General features: G+C 43.3%; 1 non-coding gene across 1 annotated transcript in view; it reads left to right on the forward strand.

Moving 5' to 3' along the window:
- The window catches only part of LOC106546787 (uncharacterized), a 50,424-nt gene that overhangs the window by 26,062 nt on the left and 1,815 nt on the right, over positions 1-22,547 (forward strand). The window contains exon 2 of the transcript XR_015696082.1: positions 2,123-2,154. This is a non-coding gene — a transcript (uncharacterized LOC106546787). The remainder of the gene's footprint in view (positions 1-2,122; positions 2,155-22,547) is intronic.

Here is a 22,547-nt window from a genome sequence, read left to right on the forward strand (position 1 = left end):
TTCACAGTAACATAATAAAATAATAAACACATAACTAGAAGCACAGATTGTTGGGCGCAATATATTAACTCTGTAAACCACTTAGAGAGGGCTGTAAAGCACTGTGAAGCGGTATATAAATTTATGGCTAACCAAATTATATCTTTTGGAATCTACATATAAACGCAGCATTGATATTCCTTAAATGAAATTTCACATAGTGGCATCAATTTCAATTTGGATCAGTTAATATAACATCCTGCTATTTTACTAAAAATATCTGTCACTTTTATCAACACTGGAATTAGAATTAGATTAGAAATAAACAAAATAACATCATCTGCAAATAAAACCAATTTGTATTCCACTGAGCAGAAAGACTCCACCACAGACCTGTCTTTTCTGTAATAAATTCTGATTCCTGAAAATTGCTTATATAGGGCAGAGCTACACAATATTTTCTGGGATGAAAATCTTTAGAAAGTTGGGGGAGGGAATCGGATCCAGACAATCATTAACTTTGATTTCATTTCACTTGGAGTTCAGCTGAATTAATATGATAGTTAATAGGATTGCACTATGTATTTATGGTTTTTCTTTGCAATTTTATGAAAAATAAAATCACATTATAATGCTTTTGACAGTTTTCATCCGGGACCATATGAAGCTTAGGGATATATTTATTCTCTCTCCTCTCTCTCTCCCCCTCTCTCTCCCTCTCCTCCCTCTCTCTCCTCCCCCCCTCTCTCTCTCCCTCTCTCTCCCTCTCTCCCTCTCTCTCTCTCTCTCTCTCTCCTCCCTCTCCCTCCCCCTCCCTCCTGTTTACAAAAAATCACCTTTTGAATCCTGCTATCCTGGTAATCATTGATATCACATTTTTTCATCACGTCAGAAAAAAGGGAGGTTTCAGTTCAAAATGAGTGACTGCCACTGGAATCCAAGCTTCAAAACAGTAATATTAAATACAGTTTTGGCAAGTGTACTGCATTTTATAAGTATATGTTCTGGCATGTGATCAAAATGGAAAATCCAATATCTCTGTCAAAATAAATTTGTGTGTGTGTATGTGTTTCAGTCTCTCTCTCTCTCTCTCTTTCTCTCTCTCTCTCTCTCTCTCTCTCTCTCTCACACACACACACACACACACACACACACACACACACACACTCCTAGTCTATGGAAACCTTCAGCCTGTTCCTTTTTCATTTTCTATTTGTAACACTGCCTCAGAAGCATTTTCTCTCCTGCCCATCAACCCAGAAGCATAATTTGTCTATTCCATGACAACATTTTAATTAAAATTCTCCCCCCTTGAAAGACTCAAGGAAAAAAGGTTTTCAATGTGTTCACACAGCATAAAGTCGGTTAATTTGCTTAATTTCTATGGTTTGTGTAATTTACTCTGCCTTTTCGTTTGCATTATATTACATCATTTATTCAAAGCAAGGAGGTAAATGGATGGAGGACTTGAATGCCTTCACCCTTGGAGCACAGGAACTGTATTTAGTCACTGCATGTCTGCTGAAATCTCAGAAGCTAAAGTAATTGCTAATAATCACTTCAGCTTCTGAGATTTCAGCAGACTAAATACTTACAACTTCCCTACCATGAGAGGTAGAATTCTGTCTACTCCACAAGGGTCCTAATTGAGGAAGCTGAATTATGTGCAAATCATTATCATTGTCTTTTCCTTTTGTTTTCCTCTGCTTTCCTGCAATCATAACAAATACGTATCTTGCATCGTCACAAATTCAGCTGCTTTTGTGTTAGCTGCTGCTCTAACCCTACTGGATTTCCTCATCCTCTTTTTTGTCTAGTGGCATCTAGTCTGTATCAACATTTCTGACTGGGTTTTATTGTTATAACTTTCTCAATTGAAGAAAATAATCGCCGACTAGCTGCGGTGACTCTGCCTGTAGAACAGCTGGTTTCCATATAAACAATCTCTTTACCTTATATTGGTATAAACCAGAATACCCTTTTGATGACAAGGCTATATTCAAGAAATGGGAAGGACTGATTTGTTTACTGCTTATTTCCCACAAAGAGTAGGATGTGAAAATGAGCAATCACTTTTCCCTTCTCTTGGCTCTCAGTTTGGAGATGTAACTAATGGAAAGTGTTGTTGTTTTTTCCTTTCCAGAAGGACCTCCCTTTGCCCAGAAAAAGCAGCAGGTGAGTAACATATTTTTCACTGATCAGAACATTTCAGTGGGTGAATGATTGTAGCCCTTGTTCGTTTCTCCTATCCTGGTAATGATCCGTGCTGTCTCCCTAGCTCTACATGGGGCAGCCCTTGAAGAGTATTCGGAGACTTCAACTCCTCCAGAACGCAGCCGCGCGAGCGATTGTGGGTGCACCTCGGTACACCCACGTTACACCTATCCTCCGCGAGCTGCACTGGTTACTGATTAGTCTCCGGATACGCTTCAAGGTGCTAGTCGTAACTTATAAAGCCCTTCATGGTATTGGACCTGGGTACTTGAGAGACCGCCTGCTGCCAATTACATCCCAAAGACCCATTAGATCTCACAGGATCGGCCTCCTCCAGGTGCCATCTACCAGCCAATGCCACCTGGCTACTACCCGGGGGAGGGCCTTCTCTGTAGCAGCTCCGGCCCTTTGGAACGAACTCCCCGCGGAGATTCGGACCCTCACCTCTCTCCAGGCCTTCCGAAAAGCCGTCAAAACCTGGCTTTGCCGGCAGGCCTGGGATCGATGAGTTCCCTCCCCTCTCGACATGTATGGTTGTGCGACTGTTGTTTACTTTTATTATTTGTATTTTGTTTTTTTATGTTCCCCCTTTTTCCCCCCTTGAATTGTTCGCCGCCCTGAGTCCTCCCGGAGAAGGGCGGCATACAAATAATAAAATTCTATTCTATTCTATTCTATTCTAGCTGAAGAATTTATATAAATGAAGGAAACATATGGTGGCCAAACCTTCCCATAATAATGTTTTATGTGCACAACGGTGTTTAAATTGCCTTGGTGTGGGCAGGGTCCTCTTTGCAGGCTTCACATCCTCAGCAGAAGGTGTACCTCACCTTTTCCTAACCTGATAACCTCGTGGCTGGGGATTGTGAGAATGGCAGTCCCAATACATCTGGAAAGCACAAGTTGAGCACAATTGTCTACAGTTGGCTTGGTAAAGAACACGGTGTGGAACTTTTAATCACGGAGAATAACTAAAGGAGGAAAAAAATTAGTAAATGCAACAGAGGAGCCATTCTAATGTTCTCCTTTAAAGTCCCTACAACTAACATTCAGTATTTTTGCTGTTATTATTATTTATTCTTTAATTTCCCACCCAGCCTGCCCCTGTCCTACTTTATTAAACTCAGCTTGAATACTTACTCCACGTTGGGGACAAGGGGTCTTATCTCTTTACTGAATTATTCATCTACTTTTGAAGGTGCAGAGCATTACATTGAAATGCTACCCTGCTTCTTTGGTGCCTATTGTGAGTCGTTGCTGAATGATGCTATTCAGTGGTGGGTTTCAAAAATTGTTCGAACCTACTCTGTGGGTGTGGCCTCCTTTGTGGGAGTGGCTTGCCACCCATGTGACCTGGTGGGAGTGGCTTGCCGGCCATGTGTTCTCTCTCTCTCTCTCTCTCTCTCTCTCTCCTTCTCCTTCCTTCCTTCCTTCCTTTTGTCTCTCTGTCCCTTTTTCCTTTTTTTCTTTCCCCTCTCTCTCACTTTTTCTTTCTTTTTTCTTTTTTTATTTCTTCCTTTCTTCCTTTCTTTCTCTTTCTCACTCTGTGTGAGTCTGTCTGTCTGTCTGTCTGCCTGTGTTTGTGTGTCAGTGGTGGGTTTCAAAAATTTTTGGAACCTCTTCTGTAGGTGTGGCCTGCTTTCTGGTGGAACCTCTTCTAACCGGTTCGGTAGATTTGACGAACCGGTTCTACCGAACTGGTGCGAACTGGTAGGAACCCCACCTCTGCATGGATGTATATGCAACATATGATAGCCAAAGACATTGGTTGAGTCTTGTGGCTTTGCTGCTCTTTCTTTTCAAGCTATTACTTGCTGGCAGGGACAAAACCCACCCGTAAGGACCCCATGGCAGGAAGGGCTAAGTCTGAAAGCAGAATTCTGTCTGCCATTTCTCTTAAGGTTGATTGGCACAGCCAGGTACGACCACTAATTGCTTCTTAGGAGCAGGAAGGCATGATGTTGTGCCTTCTGTGTGTCCTCAAGCTAATGGGAGGACCACCTCCATCTGTCTTTCCCTTCCGTGCAATAAAAAATAATGTTTTCCGACTTGTGCCGGTATAAGTACTTCTGAGTGGTTTTCCTCCTGTGCTTTAAGAAAATCACGTGTGTGAGATGGGGAGCTGTACGCATCCAATAAATAAACAAATAGGCTGATTGCATTGTGGCAGGAATGCTTCTGCCTCTCCAGTTACCCATCCCAGTGATTTTGTCCTAGTTTGCTCGGCTGCCTGCCCCCTTCGGAAGGGATCACGACTGATGAATCTCCGATTTGGCTTGGTTTTATTAATTTCACCTGTGAACTAGTGAAACTCTGGGTTTTTTTTTTACTGGTTTATTGGAAGGCTCATACAAAAAGTCTGGAAAATAATAACATTTAGAATAGATTAGATTAACAGAGTTGGAAGGGACCTTTATGGGTGATCTAGTCCAATCCCCCACCCAAGACCCTACATCACTTTCGACAAATGGCAGTCCAATCTCCTGCTGAATGCCTCCAGTGAAGAAGCTCCCACAACTTCTGAAGGCAACTTCTGTTCCATGGGTTGATTGTTCTCACTGCCAGAAATTTCTTCCTTGTTTCTAGGTTGAATCTCTCCTTGTTCAGTTTCCATCCATTATTCCTTGTCTGGCCTTTGGGTGCCTTGGAAAATAACTTCACCCCTTACTCCTGTGGCAGCCCCAGAAATATTGGAACACTGCTATCATGTCTCCCCTGGTCCTTCTCTTCACTAGACTAGCCATGCCCAGTGGTTCCACCACAAATCCGCGAAGCCCTTATCCGCGGAGACATAAGCACGAAGACTAATTCGCGCCGTTCTAAGCGCTAAGGAAAAACGCGAGCCTTCCGCGATGACATAATCGCGGAGGGCAAATCCACGCATTCCCAAGCACTCAGTACCCTAAACCTAACCCTAAACCTAACCCTAAACCTAACCCTAAACCTAACCCTAAACCTAACCCTAAACCTAACCCTAAACCTAACCCTAAACCTAACCCTAACCCTAAACCTAACCCTAAACCTAACCCCCAAACCTAATCCTAACTCTTACCTTAATTGAAATCGGCTTTCTGCCATGGCGCCGTTTTAAAGCGCCCTTCTGTTGCCGCGCTGTTGTCGCGGCGGTGATGACGCGCAGTGATGACGTCACGGCTTTAGCGACGCGCTTATGTCTCCGCGGATAAGGGCTTCGCGGTTTTGTCGTGCCACGATGCCCAGTTCCTGTAACCGTTCTTCATATGTTTTAGTCTCCAGTCCCCTAATCATCCTGGTTGCTCTTCTCTGCACTCTTTCCAGAGTCTCAACATCTTTTTTTATAGTGTGACTCTTTTATATTTGACCAAAACTGGATGCAGTATTCTAGGTGTGGTCTTACTAAGGCTTTACATTAGTACCCTCACTTGAGCTTGATTATATCCCTCTGTTAATGCAGTTTAGGATTGTATTGGCTTTTTTGGCTGCTGCTCCACACTGCTGGCTCATATTTAGCTGGTTGTCCATTAAGAGTCCAAGATCCCTCGCAGGCTAACAGTGGGGACCACGTATCCATAAAGACCCACTCACAGCTCCTGTGGCATTGGGAGGATAAAGAATTCTCCAACCAGAGGCCATGGTCAGCACATCTGCTATTGTGTTTAGGAATAGTTTCGGAAGTCTGAAAAGAAATGTCTTAAGCCAGCTTTCTTTCCATCCACCTGTGCATGGAAATCAAGCAATTTAAGGCTGCAGTGCAGAAGAGCCTAAAACTAAGTAGTACTGACTATGTTACCTAGTTGAGTAGTGAAACATCTGTAAAAAAAAACCACGAAGCTCAGAGAGCACCAAGGACCCCACAGTTCAACCCTGAGTTACAAATATTATGTGCTATTGGAGTCTTAGACTCCATGCTGGCACACACAAGGATGAAGAACATAATAGTGGGAAGACAGTACTTTTATTTAGGATTTCTCCCTTTTTCTTTTTCTTTGTAGTCACCAATTGTTGACATAGCAATAGCAATAGCAGTTAGACTTATATACCGCTTCATAGGGCTTTCAGCCCTCTCTAAGCGGTTTACAGAGTCAGCATAACGCCCCCACAGTCTGGGTCCTCATTTTACCCACCTCGGAAGGGTGGAAGGCTGAGTCAACCCTGAGCCGGTGAGATTAGAACCACTGAACTGCAGATAGCAGTCAGCTGAAGTGGCTGCAGTACTGCACCCTAACCACTGCGCCACCTTGGCTCTTCATGCAGACTTCTAAACATTCTATTGTAGAGACAATAAGGAGTGTGTATTGGTCCTGATATTTCACTATTACACTGTTAAACTATTTTTCTGTTAGGCTAGTTCAGGCTCTACAACTTTACAGACCAACTAACATTAGTAAAGGTTCGCATTATAGACCAAATAACTTCCTTAAAATTTTACATCCTGCTAAATCCAACTCTTTGGGAAACAAATAGCAAAACAGCAACAGAAGCGTCCAACGCTGGTAGAGAATCCCCTCACCTCCAAAAGAAAGGCTACTTTAACCCCAATATGGCCAAGTTAAATCTGTGTCACTCATGGACTGGAATGAGGCAATGTAGTGAAAACATTTGTAATTTTTCCTAGATGCCCGGCACTGGAGAGCTAATAGGCGTAAGGAACAATTACGCAGTTACAAGAGGTAATTGCACTCAACTGGTGGTCATTAGGCTCCTCTCCAGACTATAAAAGGAATGATTGTCCACATGCCCCTTTTGCAGAAGTCAACGCATTAACTAATGTTGGAGAACAGTATTGTGAGCTTGGTAGGCTGGATTGCTGCCAAGGCTTATCTGTGCCGGTTTGCTGCCAAGGACCTGTCTGTCTATTAATAAATTCCGTAAAGTATCTTTGGCTTGGAGTGCTTTGGTGTGGAACGAGGGGGGTCAGAACAGACACCATACATTAATTTACTCTTATTAGACACAAAACTGTTCTCCAACTTTTGATTGCGATCCTTTGCTGGTCCAGAACTGAGATAACAGAAGCTAGAAACGAGTTACCTCCCCTTCCAACTCCCCAACACTATTTGCATTTCACTTGCATTATAATGTCAACATGCCGTTTGCACAAAAATGAATACCGCTGCTGTGTTTAATGCATGTTTTTGCTGCATTTGCCAGCACTGTTCTGGTTTAAAATGACATTGAGGTGAAGTCAAAGGCATTGAATGGAGCAGAGATGAAGTGTAGAAATATTAGGGACAAATGACCAATGATAGGCAGGGGAAGTCAGAGACAAGGTTTTAATGTTTCTGAGATTTTAATTCAAGCTTTCAACTTCTTTCCGAGTACTTCTAATTTTTAGGACAAGGCAGCACCTTTTCCAGCCTATGGGAAACCATAGCCGGTCACAAGCCCGGATAAATGGGGAGTGTTGGTTCCCGTGGCAACGGAACCGTGAAACAAGCTGAGAATCCAATGGCGGGACAACACACGGATAAACAACTCTGTAATCCGTGACGTTCTGCCCCTGGCCTTCACAATGCAATGGTCACTGCCTTGTGGACGTTGACATTTACGAAGATTAAGTCAAGTCAAGTCAAAAAACTTCTCCATGCCTTAGGATGCAATGGCATCTTAGGCAGTCCATATATTTGAAATGGCAAAACAGGCTAAGCCAACCTTAAAAGGCATCATACCTTTAAGAGAGCCTTTTTCATTCATGCAAAAATAATAATGTATTAAAGTAAAATGTTTAGGTGGACACCTGTATACTTGTTTCTTAATAGCGTAGTTTCTTTGATAAATACTCTTAGCGTTTATTACAATCAGGGGTATTTCTACATATATCTCTGAAGAAGATTTTCTGTACATTTATGTATGTTTCACTTTCTGTCAACTACAAAAAAAAATGATATGTGAATGTTATTGAAGCCTGGTATATTGTATATCACTGTGTATGGATTTTATTCGTTGCCTTCTTGAGTAGTAGAGAGATGAATGATTCACAGATAGTTTACAGACTTTGTTTTTAGATTTGAAGATTTCATGCATCATTTCGTACAACAGTAAGCATTCAAAATCTATATTTGTTATGGCAGTGCTTATAGTTACGGGAATGGACCAGCAGGAATTATTGGTTTAATGCACTCTGTTCCCCAACCTCACTATGATGAGGAAGTACAAAACAGAAGGTGTTTATTCTAGTTGTTTTCATTACATTTAAACTTTCCATCTATGTGGAAATTTTCTTTAGGGCTCCTGCGAGAGCACCTACTGCCACCGGTAGCCTCCCACCGTCCAGTGCGATCCCACAGAGTTGGCCTTCTCAGGGTGCCGTTGGCCAGACAGTGTCGGCTAGTGACCCCCGGGGGGAGAGCCTTCTCGGTGGGAGTGCCTTCCCTCTGGAATGAGCTGCCCCCGGAGCTTCGTATAATCCCCGACCTCCGGTCCTTCCGACGCGCCCTTAAAAAGTTGGCTTTTCCAGCAAGCCAGCCTGGCCTGAACAAAACAAAACAAATTATTGATTACTGTTAATTTAATTTGAATTCTTTTAAAAAAATGTGTCATTGTTAATTTTAATTGGGTTTGGGGATATCCTATTTAATTTCTTTTTAACTTTTGTATTATGTGTTTCTTTTAATGTTGTACACCGCCCTGAGTCCTTGGGAGAAGGGCGGCATATAAATCTAATAAACCTAAACTTAAACCTTCACACAAGTCTGTCTAGGTGTTATCGAAGAGCCCTCTTGATGTTGTTGTTGTTTGGAGGATTATGCCCAAATTCCCAGCCCAGCTGAATATCCAAATTATATGGTTTATTTATTATCGGAGTTATTGTTAGATAAATGTCCATCTTTTCTCCAAGACTTCAAGGTGACATTAATCACATCCTATATAACACGACCTTTATGAAGTAGGTTGGAATGTGTGATGGTGATATTACCCCAAGGAATCCAGTAAACTTGCAGGAATGAGATGGAAATGACACCGAATCTTCCTAATCCTAATTCAACAATTTACCCATTAGATTACATTCTACTACTCTCTTAGATAAAAGACAACATTTGCTTTTTTCTCTCAAACATCAGTAGGGGGGTTGGGGTGGAGGCAAAGAAATCTATCTTTTTTTCATAGCTGTATGAGGAATAAAGACATGCTGTGGAAGAGATGGGAGCAGGTAGGGCAAAAACCAGGAAAGATGCAAAGAAGAATTTGCTCAGTCCAAGTACTGCAGTTATCATAATTGAAACGTAATTGTGCTAATTCTTTGTTCAGGCAGATTGACCCTTGGATTAATTTGCCACATGCAAGAATCTGTTTTTGCATTTCGGTTCCCAGCCTATAAATTATTTTCAGTGGGATAGAAAATCACCAATTGCAATCGAGACAACACATATTAGGGATTGTTGTTGTTGTTGTTATTATTATTCGCAACAACAGAATTGTATCACAGCGGCCAGTTGTTTCGCCGGATTTGGCATTGGTTACTAGTCGGGCCCCACCCGGGGGCCTAGGACGTCGTAACGTATTTTCGTAATATGCGTGCAGATCCAAGCAGTGCGGCTTTTTGCATTTGACTGATGGTGATTTTGTCAATTTTTAACTGTTTTAAATGTAGTTCCAGTGCTTTTGGAATAGCACCCAGTGTGCCAATTACCACTGGAATTACCACTGCTGGTTTGTGCCATAGTCGTTGAATTTCGATTTTTAAGTCCTGGTATTTCGCGATTTCTTCATGTTCCTTCTCGGCGACCCTGTTGTTGTTGTTATTATTATTATTATACAATTGTATCAATAACAATTGTATTGTTGTTGTTGTTATTGTTATTATTATTATTGTTCTTATTGGCTTGATCCCAAGCCTCATATTAATATCCATCTCTAAATGATTTTATTGAGTCCCACTGACTCAACAAATAATGGATCCTTGTTGGAAATATTGTAAGCAGCTTGCATTGACCCAAAGAATCCCCATTTAGTGACTGGTGTCCCATTTCCCAGATTTAGCATTAAATTGCAGATCAGCTGCTGTTAGGTAGATGAATCATCATCAACCCAGATTGAGCAGTTTAAAATTAAGCAGGCAATTGTGTTCCAACTTTGGGTAGAGTTTCCTTGTTTTATTTTGGTTTTTGATGACAACACCTACAGCATCACATACAGTCAGGCATCTTGTGCATGTCTATGAATGTCCATAAACAATCTTTGGATTTTTATAGCTCAGGGCTACTTTGCATTCCAGGTATACAGATGTAGCTGAGAAGTAGTGTATTATTTGTAGAAAAATATCAGGTTATTTGCGTGCAGTGGGTCCTTATTTGGTTCCAGTCCTTGAGTGGAAGGAATACTGCATGAACCAAACCTTTGTCTTTGTACCGAACAAACGTGTGTGTGTACACAATCCACACCCATTTGCAGAGCACAGGCACTTTCAGTGTGTGTTCTAGCACACATTACCACTCATATACAGCACCGCCCCCTCACGCCTCCCCCTCCTCGCCCTCTCTCTGCGCCCCTCCCTTCACTCCCTCTATTTCTCTGCTGCTCTCTTCCACACTCCGTTGCAGATCTCCTTTCTTCTTCCAAAGGAAAGGTTTCCCTCCCCCCCTTGCCTCCACTCCTGCTCCAGTGGGGCTGAGAAGTAGCTTCTGCAGTAGGCAACCCTCCCAGACTCTCACCACTATGGCCCCCCTGGGGGATGATGTCTGAGTCCTTGTGGACAGCGCTCTCCAATTTCTCTATGCCCGATTTCCTTGACAGCAACATGTTTCGCCGCACGAAAAGGTAATAAACAGTACCGAGGGGGAAAGGGAGCCCTCCATCCTTCTTCTTCTCCATCCATTGCTAGCCCCTCCCCATTCTCCCCTGCTTCTGTTCCTCCATCCTTGCTGCTCCTGTCACTTTCTCCCCCCACCCCTCCTCCTGCTCTCCCATCTCTTTTTTAATTATTTTCCTCTTCTTAACTCCTGCAGCATCCTCCCTTGATTTTCCTGCCTTGACACTTACAGACTCTAAAGCTATTTGCATCCGAGAGGGAGGTGGGGTGTGATTTTCCCCCTCCCTGAAAATCCTGGCCAGGCAGCTCAGGATCCCTGGGGAGGAGGCTCTGGGGTGTGGGGGCTGCAGTGGCTGGTGGGGATGTGGCGCAGTTCACGGAGGTAGGGGTTGGGGGAAGGGCTTGTGAAAAATAGGATGCCATGGCAACAGCCAGGCACTGTATATGGATGCTACCCAGCCTATGGAGAAGTGGCATGTTCTTCCTCTTGGTCTGCCCTTCTCTGCATCTTTCTCCCAGATTCCAGCCCAGGAGTGCCCCATCGTCTGAATCCTTTGCTCTCTGACCTGTGTAGGGGTGCTGAATGGCCAGAGGGGGGGACCTGAGGATGGTGGGGAGACTAGCGGAGGGACTGGAGGGAGGTTGAGAGTACTTGGGATATTACGAGGGGCTGAATTGATGGAGAGGTGCAGAGCCGAAGGAATTTTACTGTTGATTTAGAAAGATGGGTGCCTAGAGACTGAAAGGAAGGGAGTCTGGTGGGGCAGAGATTTGGTGGTCATCATGTTCATGCTACCACTACCACAGCTGGCACTTAAGAATCCGACACAGGTTCTGTAGCATTTGGAGATGATCGCAGAAAGCATTTTAAAGCAACGTAAACTCTTCCCTCTCCTATTCACCACAACTGATAATTGCTGCACAGCATTAATGCGGTTCCTATTGGGATGGGAGGGCAGTGGTGGGTAAGGCCTGGGAATAGATGCAGAGGCCATGCTTCTGATAGGCACTACGCACCTAATGCAACACCACTGCAGGATTGCTCGGCTGCAGAGCTGCATTCTTATCTCTGCAGGTCTCCAAGGATTATGGCACAGCTAAGGTGTGCATTTAGGTCTTCCCTGCTGTGCTAACATAGTAGAAATTTACATATTTCCACTGGAGAGGTTCAGTTAACTGTGCCTCATTTATCTCTCTGTAGAGAGAATAGGCCCTTTGTTTAAACATTGATAATCAGAAGGATGGATTTTTGGCTTAATAACTCAATAAAAAGACAAGATGAGAAAGTAGACCTGTGCAGAAGATATACATGGGTAATGGAAGGGCATAATCGACATCGATATATATGATATAGCTCAGCTAGTGTCCAGGTGGTTTACAGTAACTCTTTGCATGGAATTACAATAGTAAAAGACACTTAACAAAGCGAGTTTAGGCTTTTTTTAAAGCACATAATATCTGGGAGACTCAAAAAACACAATATTTGTAGCAAAAGAAGGGAGCTGAACCCCAGAAGAGACAGACAGACCTATCTTCTGCCCCATTGCTCCATCTATAGGAAAGCTGCCTTCTAAGTTATTCAAGAATTACGTTATTTGAGGAATATTCCTAATTTGTTAATTGGCTGAATGGCTTTTCCCCCCCTTCACATTTTTATCCTTCTTCCGTTGAGGAATTCTGAGCAACGTTTGTAAAAATTATTTCTCAATGGATTGACCAAGTAGGATAGTCTGAGAACTGAAAGACTTAATAATTAAGGAGGAATCTAAGTGTAGTTTGGGGGAAATGGAAAAATGATTTCAAAAAACAGTTCCTGTTACTTTCTAAATCTTGGCTATGATTTCTTTAAGTGTTTGGAGACATAGCTGCAAATTAAAGGCTAGGCCAAATTTAATAGTGGCAACCACATCCCTTGTTCGTTTTTCTAGTCTTCTTTAACTTGGTGTCCGGATATATTGAATGTAGTGGCATACATCCAGAACAAATGTTTTCTACCTTGTACAACAGCAGCATCTGTGCAGTATAGTATTCACTAAGGCAGTGGTTCCCAAACTTGGCAACTTTAAGACTTGTGGACTTCAACTCCCAGAATTCTCCAGCCAGCTCTGCTGAGCTGGCTGGAGAATTCTGGGAGTTGAAGTCCACAAGTCTTAAAGTTGCCAAGTTTGGGAACCACTGCACTAAGGGCAGCCTGATTTTTTTCAGCTTTCCACGCAAGCAGCTCTTTTAATAACCATTGTTATCGTGCCTCTCCCCCTCCCACCCCAAAAGAATTGTGTTTGTCCTTGAAAGAATCTGATCTACCTCTTCCTAATCATTTTCAAAATTATCACAGTCCTGATTAGATCACAACCCCCCACCCTCCCTAGCCAAAATCTCTATTGGGCAACCAGGACTAGAAAAAATGAAGATAACATACTTTGTGTGCAATCAGGTTTACTCCCATATGAAAGGGTTGACATATACCATAATTAGTCTGTAAAGGTCCAATGTATAGATGGACGTAGAAAGCCACCTCCACCTCTAGAAGTCATCTGGAATTTTGTAGTCCAGATAGGGAATGCTTCTAAAGTATTTCCCAGTACTTCATTACCTATATATTATAGTCCTATGTAGTGGTGGGATTCAGCCAGTTCGCACCTATTCGGGAGAACCGGTTGTTAACTTTCTAAGCAGTTCGGAGAACCAGTTGTTGGAAGAAATCTCATTTTGTTTTTTCCCACTTTCCAGGGCTAATCCTGTAAGGAAGGCAGGAAGGAAACATTCTGGTGTTGTTTCTAGCCTCATCTTTATTGCCCTGCTTACAGAAACTGCCTCTCCGGTTAACCCTTATTACTATTGTCACAGCTAAGGCGAAGCGCCCATCGACGTGAGTGACATTGAGTTGGCCATGCCCACTCAGTCACATGACCACCAAGCCCCGCCTATCCAGCTGGTCATTAGGGCAGAGAACCGGTTGTTAAATTATTTGAATCCCACCACTGGTCGTATGAAACATAAATTGGGAATTAAAATCAATTTTGGAATTAAAATTCTGGAAGCAGCAGTATGAAGAAAGAGAAAGGGACCTCCAACTCACATGTCCAGCTTGTTAAAAACCCAATCCCACTGCTCTTTTGCATATGCCTGGCCTGACACCAGAACAAGCCAGCTGCACTTTCTTTAAAGCACTATGGAAATGCTGAATATGAATTGTAAACTCGTAATCCTATTTACTTCCAGTTATGCAAACGAATGAGTCCTCTCTTCAAAGAAGGTTTCCCTGTTCTGTCTCAAGGCCTCGCTTTAATCTTTTATACATAAATATGCCACATTTTTATGATAATTTTTTTCAGGGCCCCCTTAGAAAGTTCAACAAAAATAAAATAAATAAAAACCAACAATTATGTTGGTATGTAATAAGTAAAAGTAATTCATAATAGCAATAGCAATAGCAATAGCAGTGGACTTATATACCGCTTCATAGGCCTTTCAGGCCTCTCTAAGCGGTTTACAGAGTCAGCATATTGCCCCCAACAACAATCCGGGTCCTCATTTTACCCACCTCGGAAGGATGGAAGGCTGAGTCAACCCTGAGCCGGTGAGATTTGAACCGCTGACCTGCTGATCTAGCAGTAGCCTGCAGTGCTGCATTTAACCACTGCGCCACCTTGGCGTAGTAACATTTTCTTGCAGTAAGGTTCTGGCATAGGACTTCTGGGGTTGAGGCTTTTCTCCTTCCGTTGCCCTGAAGATGAACTTTCCAAATTATTCCAAACTTTAATTAATCTTTCCCATTGGAGACAGCTATGAATCATGGAGTGATGTGAAATCACATAATGATTAATTATAGAAGTTGTAAGTAACATCTTAAGAAATTAAGAGCCGAGGTGGCGCAGTGGTTAGGGTGCAGTACTGCAGGCCACTTCAGCTGACTGTTATCTGCAGTTCGGCGGTTCAAATCTCACCGGCTCAAAGGTTGACTCAGCCTTCCATCCTTCCGAGGTGGGTGAAATGAGGACCCAGACTGTGGGGGCGATATGCTGACTCTGTAAACCGCTTAGAGAGGGCTGAAAGCCCTACGAAGCGGTATATAAGTCTAACTGCTATTGCTATTGCTAAATTATGTAAGGAACCAGTTTAGTTCACCCAGCCTGATTAATTATTCTTCTATGAAGTGTCCAGTAACATCTTTTCAGAGTAAGAAACTTATTAAAATGCATACACTCATTTCGTAAGATGGGTGGCTTGGCTCCTCCTACATTGTCTTTTATGAAGCATATAAATTTGTACAAGAGTTTCTATAAGTTGGATATCTTCGATACTCAAGGTTCAAGGTTCGAGGTTCATTTTATTTATTCCCGGCGGGACTCAGGGCGGCGCACAAACCCAAGGAGGGGAAGGGAAACACAAGAACTACAACAAAAAGTACAGGGAATTTAAAACAACCAACAGCCACACGATTCAAGAGGGGAAGGGAACTCATCGACCCCAGGCCTGCCGACACAGCCAGGTTTTAACGGCTTTTCGGAAGGCCTGGAGAGAGGTGAGGGTCCGAATCTCTGCGGGGAGCTCGTTCCAAAGGGCCGGAGCCACCACAGAGAAGGCCCTCCCCCGGGTAGTAGCCAGATGACATTGGCTAGTAGACGGAACCCGGAGGAGGCCTAATCTGTGTGATCTAATGGGTCTTTGGGAGGTAATTGGCAGCAGGCGGTCTCTCAAGTACAAAGGTAATATGTGAATCTCCTGTTTTTGAAAGCTCAACTGAAATTTGAAGGACTGCCTCTCCCCAGTTACATCTGCTCTTCCCATCAGATAGGGCAAGGGAGACACGCTTCAGGCCATGCCTTTTAGGGAATCACACTTGGTAGGCTTGAGGAGGCGAGCCTTCTCTGCTGGTGCACCCACATTATGGAACATTCTCCCTACACACCCCAAAATGAGGCCAGCTCCATCCATCCTTAGTTTCCTGAAGTCCCTTCAAGGCTTGGCTTTGTTATCGGTCCTGTGGGTCTCCGCAGACAATGAGATCTTGAGGTGGTTTTATTGATGATCAAATCTCTTGTTTGCTTTCTTATTAAAAATGACTGTGCTTGGCATGTTTATTGTTTTTATTCTCTCTCTCTTTTTGCTGTAGGCTGCAAAGGCTCATCTCTTCTTATGAGATGCGCAGTCTTATAAATTAGATAGACGATAGATAGATAGATAGATAGATAGATAGATAGATAGATAGATAGATAGATAGATAGATAGATAGATAGATGATACATAGATAGATGATAGATAGATAGATAGATAGATAGATAGATGATAGATAAATAGATAGATGATAGATAGATAGATAGACAGACAGACAGACAGACAGACAGACTCCCAAGAGTTATATAGAAATGGATTTCTTTCACTTTCAATGCCGTTTTTTAAAAACTTCCCAACCCAACCCAAGTCCTGGGATTTCTTGACCAGAGCTACAGAATAATATAATATCAGCCTTTTAACGAGGCCCGTAAACATACATAATTCAAAATATTACAAATGGTTAATAGTAATGAGGTTTGGTTTAGATTATCAAGACTTTGCCCTTTAAAAAAAAAAAAACCACCACTCCTGCAAACTTAAAATTGCACCAGATCTAGTTTTCTTTCTGAAAGGATGGATCCATAATCCCAGCCCTTATTTAGAGATTTCAACCGCCAGAATGAGTCATACATAGTTCAAGCATATATTTGATAATTATTAAGCTTTGGGATAGATTGCCTGTAACCTCAGGTGGCAGAAGATGAAACAGAGTAAATGTGTCCAAGCTGCATTTCACAAGATATCTACCGTTTATCTATAAGCAGTTTTGCCTGTACTCTGTAGATATGGAATTTTTAACTTTAGATATGGAATTTAAAGAATTATCTGGAAAAAACAAATATGTGGGGTCCTTGGTGCTCTCTGAATACTTCTGATGGTTGGGCAAATTCAGCCTAGAACAACAATCTATGAAAAATGGTATGTGTGTGTTTGTGTGTTCCTTAACATTTTTCCTTGTTTCCCCCCCCCCATCCTTCTGCTCTCCAGATGTTTGATTAATCAGAATAATCAGAATCAAGTGTACTATTTGGAAATCATAAGGATTGACTTCTAATACTAATTAAGTAATTTAGAATGAAATATTTGTAGAGATCAGACACACATCGGGATTTTTACAGCTTCCAGTAATAGTAATTGCTGTTGAGTAGGATTCCATAAATCTCTCCTTGATCATAACTAATCTTATAGATGTTCATAACCTTCATTTTATCACTGCAGAAAAGTCCTTCCTTTCCTCTTGCCTCTTAATTAATTGAAAAGGATGAAAGGATGGTCGAGTATGTTCTCATTTACAGCAAAATTGGAGAAATTTCGGGGCGGGGGAGGGAGACTTGTCTTTTTTTCTCTCCTCAGTGCAAATAAAATATCTTCCCCCCTCCCAAATATTTCATGCTTGTCCAAGATTTCAAAAAAGGAAAAGGAAGTTGCTGGAAATTATGTCTGGCTAACAAGTGGTGACTTGACTTTTAGTGGTATCCTTTGATATAAAGCAACAATTTGGATGTTCATTGGTTCTTCTTTTCAGAGTTCATTCCTCTATTTGAAAGTTTGCTGAAGCCAAGTTTGACTTAGAGAAAGATAGATTCATTTTTCTTATGCGTATTGTTGTGTTTCTTTTAATATTAGCTATGCTATTAATCCTGTATAACAGGTAGTTTTTGACATAACCATTTGTTAAGTGACCATTTGAAGTTCCAGAAACACTGGAAAAGACGACAGTTTTCCACACTTATGACCATTGCAGCATCCTCCTGGTCATGTGATCAAAATTCAGATGCTTGGCAACTGGCATGTACTTATTACAGTATTCCAGTGTGATGTGATCACCTTTCGCAACCCTCTGACAAGGAAAGTCAGTGAGGAATCTAGATCAGTGTTTCTCAACCTTGGCAACTTGAAGACGTCTGGACTTCAACTCCCAGAATTCCCCAGCCAGCGAATGCTGGCTGGGGAATTCTGGGAGTTGAAGTCCAGACGTCTTCAAGTTGCCAAGGTTTAGAAACACTGGTCTAGATTCACTTGACATCTGTGTTACTAACTTAACCACTGTAATGATTCATTTCACAACTGTGCAAGAAAGATTGTAAAATGGGGCAAAAAGTCAACAACTATCTTGCTTAGCAATGGAAATTTTGGGCTCAGGTGTGGCTGTAAGTCTAGGACTGCCGTGTATAAAATGAAAAAAATATTTTTAAGCAAGCTGTAGCCCACAATTCAAGAGTTTATTTTTGCAAAGGATTCTAGGTTTATTGACAAAGATTAATGGGTCTCAGGCAAAACAAAGAGCAATGGCCCTTAGACTTATATTGTCATGGCTCCTCTCCTAACTTGAGAAAGTGAAGACTCTTGAAACGGATTATTTCAAAAGGAACCTTTAATCAGTCAGGATGGAAACCATTAGAAGCAAAGCAGCATCTGAAAACCTTTAGGCCATGCCAATGGGATTAAGCTGATCATGACCCCTCCCCTTTGTCCGAATTCAGATTCTGACCAATACACGTGTGAAGATAGCAATAGCAATAGCAGTTAGACTTATATAGCGCTTCATAGGGCTTTCAGCCCTCTCTAAGCGGTTTACAGAGTCAGCATATCGCCCCCCAACAACAATCCGGGTCCTCATTTTACCCACCTCGGAAGGATGGAAGGCTGAGTCAACCCTGAGCCAGTGAGATTTGAACAGCCGAACTGCAGAACTGCAGTCAGCTGAAGTAGCCTGCAGTGCTGCACACTCTAACCACTGCGCCACCTCGGCTCATCGATGCGTCCTTAACTCTTCTGCCCTGGGAGTCAATAAAGCACACGTTCCCATGGCTATCTCTAGTTAGACATCAAAGTTATATATCCCTCATGGCTATCATAAACATCCCTCCAGAGATGTTGGGACCTTCAGTTTCCCGGTGACAGGAAACCAGTTGTAAAGTTGTAAAACTCAGTTGTTTCAGATGTAGCTAATGATTTAACTCCGAGGCTCCCCTCCTCCCAATTGAATGGCAGTATCACTTTTAGGGATCTGACATATATACTGCTTTACAGGGCTTTACAGCCGTCTCTAAGCAGTTTAAGACTCAACATATTGCCCCCCCCCCAACAATCTGGGTCCTCATTTTGCCCACCTCGGAAGGATAGAAGGTTGAGTCAACCTTGAGCCTGGTGAGATTTGAACTGCCAAATTGCAGGCAGCTGGCAGGCAGCAGAAGTAGCCATCCTGAAGTACTGCACTCTAACCACTGCGCCACCAAGGCTAATCACCATGTTTGAAGCCTTGTTCTGCCACTTCAACTTTGAGAGGATTTTAAAGGTAAGGTGCTAAATGATTCCTCTTAATGCTTTAGGACAGTGGCCCCCAACCTTCCCAGCTCTGTGGACGAGCAGTGGAGGGGGGAGACCAGATGGATTTGTGTTCTGCTTAAAGGAGCTTTAATGTCTTTTTACTGTTCTGCCCCGGGCAATGAGGTTCTGCTCGGGCAGCCAGTTAACTCCACGCTTGGGAATATCTTTCAGATCACGTTTATTATCAGGAATCCTTAATAGCAAAACTTACAGTTCAGTGTTAAGATTCTTCTGACTTTCCCTGATCTGTCCCATCACGTAGTGTAAAAAGACATTAATTCCTCTAACCCATGCCGCTGGTGTAAAGCTGGTGCAAAGAGCCGAGGTGGCGCAGTGGTTAGGGTGCAGTACTGCAGGCCACTTCAGCTGACTGTGATCTGCAGTTCGGCGGTTCAAATCTCACCGGCTCAAGGTTGACTCAGTCTTCCATCCTTCCGAGGTGGGTGAAATGAGGACCCGGATTGTTGTTGGGGGCGATATGCTGACTCTGTAAACCGCTTAGAGAGGGCTGAAAGCCCTATGAAGCGGTATATAAGTCTAACTGGTATTGGTATTGCTTCTGATAGTGCTGATGGCGATTCAGTGAATGCGCAGTAATAAAACAATTTCCCGGGCAAAATACCCCACTGCCCAATCAGGGAGCACAGATGTGGTCACATGTTATGGGACTACATTTCCCATAAGGTAGTTACATTTCCCATGAGATAGTTGCTTAAAGGAGACAGCTCTTAATTCCTATATTAGCTGTATACTGTTGGGACAGCACAATTTGTGTGCTGAGAAGCCATGGGTCTTGGTCCAACATATCTTACCAACCTCTCATGATTAGTCACCATAATATCCAAAAACAGAAGCATTGCAAAACATTCAATCATGTTTGTGATGCTACAGGTTTTCTTGGACCCGTGACATAAGAGCCGAGGTGGTGCAGTGGTTAGGGTGCAGTACTGCAGCCCACTTCAGCTGACTGTTATCTGCAGTTCAGCGGTTCAAATCTCACCGGCTCAGGGTTGACTCAGCCTTCCATCCTTCCGAGGTGGGTAAAATGAGGACCCGGATTGTTGTTGGGGGCAATATGCTGACTCTGTAAACTGCTTAGAGAGGGCTGAAAGTCTTATGAAGCGGTATATAAGTCTAACTGCTATTGCTATTGCTACATGTAAGACATGTAGGCTGACAGATACGACACATCTTAAATTATGAAAAAATATATTCAAGTTGCAGTCATTCAGAAAGCATTCTTGCCTGGAATATCACATCCTAATATTGCTTAAGGAAGAAGAAGCGCATAGAAGACAGAGGGAGAGAACATGAACAATTAAATATGTTCATTTTTGCTTCCTTGTGGACTGTTCAGAATATAGTTTTGCGACATGTACCGTCCCTCCCTTCACGGGGCCGTATTTTTTCGCCAAAGAAGGATAGAAGACCAAAATGCCTTGACATTTTTTTCTTACATCCTTACCTGCCCTTTTCCCATTCCATGTGTTCATATTTTGTCAGCTTGGAATTGCAACAGGTAGTAGAGGATATCAGGACTGCTACAGATCAGCAAATAATAGCTCACAATAGCTGACCAGGCAAATTCTCAGCTGCCATTCAGAAAAGTCTGTTTGGTTTTTATTTCCATGTCCCTCCCTCCCCCCCCCCCGTCTGCTAGGTGGTTGCAGAGGTTCGGGTCACTTCATGCTGGGAGGTTACGATTTTTTTTGGGGGGGGGGTCCCCCGCTCTGGTTGCTGAGCTTGGCTTAAACCCTACTCACCTTCTTCCAAGGTGGCGCAGTGGTTAAATGCAGCACTGCAGGCTACTGCTAGATCAGCAGGTCAGCGGTTCAAATCTCACCGGCTCAGGGTTGACTCAGCCTTCCGTCCTTCCGAGGTGGGTGAAATGAGGACCCAGATTGTTGGGGGCAAGATGCTGACTCTCTGTAAACCGCTTAGAGAGGCCTGAAAGGCCTATGAAGCGGTATATAAGTCTACTGCTATTGCTATTGCTATTCCTCCTCCTCCTCCTCCTCCTCGTTGGAGCCCCCTTTTGTCTGCAACCTTGGGGCAGGAAGACCCCTGGGCCGGGAATGACAGGGACCTATCCTCTGCGGAGCATAGGGGCAGGATTATACTCTGGTCCCTGTCAATCATGTTTGATTTCCTTTCCTCCCCCCCCCCTCCCTCCCGTGCTTGTAACTTCCTCCGAGCCCCTCCCTCGTTTGTGGGACTTAGCATCGCCCCACCCACCCACCCACCCTCTCTACAAGCCCCCTCGTGCTGGGTAACTCGCCATCCCAAGAGGCTGTTTTCAGGTGAGGGAATATTATTTTTTGGTGGGGGGAGGAGGGGGGTTTAAAGCAACTAGCACTCTCCTGTGCCCCCCCCCAGACTGTCTCCTTGGTTCATATTTACTCTCCTCGGCTGTTCACAGGTCAAGCTGTGCCCCCTCCCCTCCCTCTTGCCCTGTTAATCCAACCCATTTGTTAATCAACCTCAATGAAACACAAGTTTAATATGAGCTGCCGTTCAACCTGAGGATCTGACAGCAACAGGCTTGGGCAGACATCCAGCCTTGTCTAGAGCTAGTAACTTACACCGTAGCGCTTTTGCAATACTGAACAAGAGTTGGCAGAATAATGCCAAAATCCAACCACTTGCACCTGAGGAATTGCAAGGTAATCCTAGCTGGTCCTTCTCAAGGTGCACATCTAAATGGTACCAGCCCAGTGGTGGGTTTCAAAAATGGTTCGAACCTACTCTGCGGGTGTGGCCTCCTTTGTGGGAGTGGCTTGCCGCCCATGTGACCGGATGGGAGTGGCTTGCCGCCCATGTGACCGGATATGAAGATGCCGACGACACTTGTCAGAACCACCTTAAATTACCCCACACACAGCACTGGCATGCATAAGAATAGGATGTCAACTTGTTTTTTAAAAGGCATCTTTGGTTTGCGTTAAAACAACTTCAACACATGCCATGTTCTGATTGCACCACAAACGCAGTAGTCATCCTTACCTTTCACAGAGGCAGTGAGTTTTATAAATATGAGCATGATGGTGTAGAATAATCATATCCAAGGACCAGTGGTGGGTTTCAAAAAATTTTGGACCCTCTTCTGTAGGTGTGGCCTGCTTTCCGGGTCCACTGGTGGAACCTCTTCTAACCGGTTCAGTAGATTTGACGAACCGGTTCTATCGAATAGGTGCGAACTGGTAGGAACCCACCTCTGTACCAGCCCCAATTACATACC

This window comes from Thamnophis sirtalis, unplaced genomic scaffold (assembly GCF_051295495.1).
Source record: "Thamnophis sirtalis isolate CommonGarterSnake01/CBP01778 unplaced genomic scaffold, rThaSir2_p1.2 scaffold_3, whole genome shotgun sequence".
Taxonomy (NCBI): domain Eukaryota; kingdom Metazoa; phylum Chordata; class Lepidosauria; order Squamata; family Natricidae; genus Thamnophis; species Thamnophis sirtalis.